This window comes from Peromyscus eremicus, chromosome 2 (genome assembly GCF_949786415.1).
Source record: "Peromyscus eremicus chromosome 2, PerEre_H2_v1, whole genome shotgun sequence".
NCBI classification, from domain to species: Eukaryota; Metazoa; Chordata; class Mammalia; order Rodentia; family Cricetidae; genus Peromyscus; species Peromyscus eremicus.
This window is the reverse complement of record NC_081417.1, coordinates 27,910,214-27,914,527: the sequence shown is the minus strand read 5'-3', so window position 1 is coordinate 27,914,527 and position 4,314 is coordinate 27,910,214. Positions and strand designations below refer to the sequence as shown.

Sequence of the window (4,314 nt, the reverse complement as noted above, 5' to 3'; positions counted from 1 at the left end):
AGTTACGGAATTGCGCATAATGGAGCAATGGAGGCCAGCCAGGTGTGGTGACACATACTTAATTCTAGCACCCAGGGGGCAGAGGCAGGGAGATCTCTGTGAGTTCGAGCCTGGCCTGGTCTACAAATGGAGTTCTAAGTCAGCCAGGGCTACATAGTATGACCATGATGTCTCAAAAACAAAAACTAATGGAATCAACATTTGATATTTTCTTGTGAAAGCAACTATGGAAAGTACTGAGAAGCAAGCACTCCCATATGCCGTCAACACACTGAAGAGCCGAATGCCGAGATTGGGGGAAGGCGGTCTGACTGAGTATCAAATTCATACCTTTGACCTTATTATTATTGTTGTTGTGGTGGTTCTTTATCAAATTAACTGTACATTTTTTTTTCCAAAATAACAAGGCTTTTGGCGGGAGGGTGAGACAGATTTCTCTGTATAGCCCTGGAACTTGTTCTGTAGACCATCTTGGCCTTGAACCAAAATAACTTAGCTTTTAATGACAATTATTTCTTGTCCATTTCAGCGATTTCTTGGCCGAAACAAGATCTGTGTGTTTCTTTCTTTGAAAACATCCTCTGTTGACCGTCCTTCCACTGCCGTGAAGTGATTTGCCTTCTCAAGCCAATGGATGTGACCGGGAGCTTACACCGCCTGTACCACTTTCTCCAATGAGCTCTTCTCACGCATTTCGTCTGCTGAGGCGGGCACAAACGGTACAGGACCCTTTAGATGAAAGGGACCTTCGTCTCTGCCTTTCTGCTGCTGCTTTCGATGGTGCAATGGATAAGAAATACAAATATGACCTCAAACAAAAGCGTCATCATCATCTGGCTCTGTATGACACATTCCAGAAGCAGTGGCTCTTGAGTCCATCCAACAGCCTCCAAGAAAAACACCAGCAAGTTTAAATTCTCCTGAGGTCTTTAGGTAATTCAGTACTGCTATAGATGACTTAATTCTGTGCACAGTATTAAAGCCTTTGCAAGTAAATCTTAGGCAAAACAAACAAACAAACAAACAAACAAACAAAAACTCTCATGAGATGCTAATGGGATGCCAGCGACATCAACTGAGGAGAATTCACATCTCCTGATGCTCCATGTCTAAGAATTACGCCATACACTGTGTTCTTGTAGGTACTACACAAATAGCATCCGGTAACTTATTTTTAATTAAACCTCTGTATGACTCATTTTCACTGTTGAATAATAAACAAAAAGTACATTACATTGGGGAAGCAAAGAACATCTCCCCTGAAGCACACGAGTGATGGCCAGCGCCCAACTGCCCTCACTCTTTCAGGGAGTGAACTCTTGACATTTTACTGCAAGGAATCTTTCCTATTGAGTCACAGATAGATACAGATATTGATCACAGTGTGAGCCACAATAGTATAAAATAGAAATAACTACAATGTCCAACAATCAGATTAAGGAAAATTGAGGCTGAGTGTTTTGGGGAAGTTTCCAGACTCAAGGCAAATGACGTATACAGCTGACTTCAACTCCTGACCTGCCCACCCCTGGTGTTCTCCTTATGACCCTTAGACTGGTTGTTCCACCATCTTTCCTGAAATCTTCCCATTATCTCTCAGGTTCCAGAACCAGGAGTTAGTTTCTACTTTGTTTTATTTTTGTCTGTGTTTCCTTGTGGATGGCTTTCAGCCCTTCCAGCCTGGGCAAGCCTTGGTGCTCTGGGTCCTAGTTAAGATTTCTCTTTTTAAAATTGATTTATTCTTCAGGCTGGAGAGATGGTTCAGTGGTTAAGAGCACTAGATGTTCTAGAGGACCCAGGTTCGGTTCCCAGTGTCCACAGGATGACCATCTGTAACTCCAGTCTCAGGGGGTCTGACACCCTCTTCTGGCCTCCCTGGACACCAGGCAGACGTGTGGTGCATAGACAAACATACAGGCAAAGTACCCATGTACATCTATTTGTTTGTTTATTTTAGTCTTTGGAGACAGAGTCTCTGCACTGCTCCAGCTGTCTTGAAACTCACTCTGTAGACCAGCTGGCCTCAGACTCACAGAGATCTGCCTACTTCTGCTTCCTGAGTGCTGGGATTAAAGGCATGTGCCACCATGTCCAGCTCAAATATACATTTAAGTGTTTGATTATTCCTTTACAATCTCATATATAATTCTATCATTCACTCCATCATCTTCTCTTAATCCACTTCTCCCCCACACCTAACTCCTTTCCAATGAGTTCCTTCCTACTCTCGTGTATGTGTGTGTGTGTGTGTGTGTGTATGTCTGTGTGTATATGTATGTGTGTATGTCTGTGTGTGTGTATGTCTGTGTGTGTGTGTGTGTGTGTGTGTGTGTGTGTGTGTGTGTGTGACTGCATCTAATCAGGGTTACCTGAATGAGCATGGGTGGGTGATTATTTCCTCGAGCAAGAGCAACTGATCGTTGGCTACACCACTGAGCAATGTAACTCCCTTCCCTCAGCAACCATTAAGTGCCCCTAGCTCCTCAGAGAGGGATGGAGCCTTGTGAGGTCCTCCTCCAGCCACGGTGAAATACTGATGGCCTCAGCCCCGTGCGGGTCTTGTGCCATGAGTTAATGGATACAGCAGTCCTCCTTGTCCTCTAGCGAGCTGTTGTGTTATTCCCCCACTCTTTCCTCGATGTCCCCTGGGCATTGGAGAGGGTGATATAGTTGTCCATTTAGGGCTCGGCCCTCGACAATCACTTCCCAGCACTTTAACCAGTTACAAGTCTGCATTAGCCATGGCCCACTCCAAGTAAGATGTGTTGGAGGGCAGGGAACAAAGTGAACCATGCTAATAAACAGCAACCCCAGACCCTGGTCCTCTGTAGCCTTTGCCACACTGGATTTATTTCTCCTCAGCGCCAGGGTGAGTTAGCAGTGGACCTGCAAGGGTGGACCTCTGAGTCTTGAACTCCAGGGGGGCTTAACCTGTGCTGTATCATCAAGATGACCTGTCTTAAGAACATTGGTGCCGGGCAGTGGGGGCGCACGCCTTTAATCCCAGCTCTCAGGAGGCAGAGCCAGGTGGATCTCTGTGAGTTCAAGGCTAGCCTGGTCTACAGAGTGAGATCCAGGACAGGCACCAAAACTACACAGAGAAACCCTGTCTCGAAAAATCAAACTAACTAACTAACTAACTAACTAACTAAATAAATAAATAAATAAATAAATGGTATGGTTTTTTTCTGAGCCACAGTTGGATGTTAGGTAGACTTCTGAAGACACAGAAGAAGCCAGCCACAGGTTTTCTCACCTTGAGATACCAGTGACCACAGGGTACAAGATTTCTATAGTAAATAGTTAAAATGGTGCAAGACAGTAATTGACCGCATTTTGTATAATTTGTAATTATACATTTTAATGTTATGATTAATTCATGACTAATTAGCAAGTGGTGTGAAGGAATGGAACATTTATGGTTAAACAGGCCTGGAGACTCCCTTGGCCTCAGGCTTCTTGGAGTGAATTCTAGAAAAGGAGGTGGAACTTGCGGTTCCTCCACCTCTTTCCCAGTTGGTATGGTGTGGACAAGCCGGTGATGTCTACAGACCATGGAGTTTCCCATTGCTTTGCAGTGAGTGCTTGCAAGTCTGGGGTCACGTGATGACCGATGTGGGCTTGGGAGCTCTGCACCTGATCCTGAAGAAAACTTAGAGTCCCTGTTAGCGTCTACCGGACTTTGCTTCTGGATGTCACTGTTCTGGGATTGGGATGCCTCTATTCGGTCTCAATCTGTCCAGGGGAATGAATAGGAGAGGGATTGTGGGTACTGATACAACCTAATACATGATGCATTTCTAGTGTTTGCTGCAGTGCCTGTATGTGACCAGTTCTAATTAATTTTACAGTAATGTTTCCTCTTTCTTCTCCCTGCCTCTCACTCTGGAGCCCATTTGGAGTGTTATAGAAGCCCCCTCCGCCTCTTTCCTCAGCATGACAATGTTAATTGTTGTTACATACAATGTTCATTATGTGTGGTCACTCAAACCATGTTATGTTATTGTAGTTACAATGTTTCACATATTATGAAATGTATCAAGTCCTTCTACTGACTCACAGCTCCATATTATTTAGCCTGGAGCCCATTACAGTTGAGCCCAGCCAGACATTACCCATCTTTGAATACTCATTATCATAAGGCTCAATCGTGCCACAAAATGATGTTAAGAAACTGCTAACAAACTAAGAAACTGTACATCAGAACCACTACTGAGGCCATGTTGAGAGAGCTGAGAAGCAAGGGGAAATTTTCCTGGACGATGTCAGATTCATATATGTGTTTCTGAAATACATTGACTTTTTTGTTTTGTT

At 44.2% G+C, this 4,314-nt stretch overlaps 1 pseudogene; it reads right to left on the bottom strand.

Moving 5' to 3' along the window:
- Positions 1 to 509: 509 nt before the first annotated feature.
- Positions 510 to 1,199, bottom strand: LOC131904574 (testis-expressed protein 30-like; annotated as a pseudogene).
- Positions 1,200 to 4,314: the final 3,115 nt, after the last annotated feature.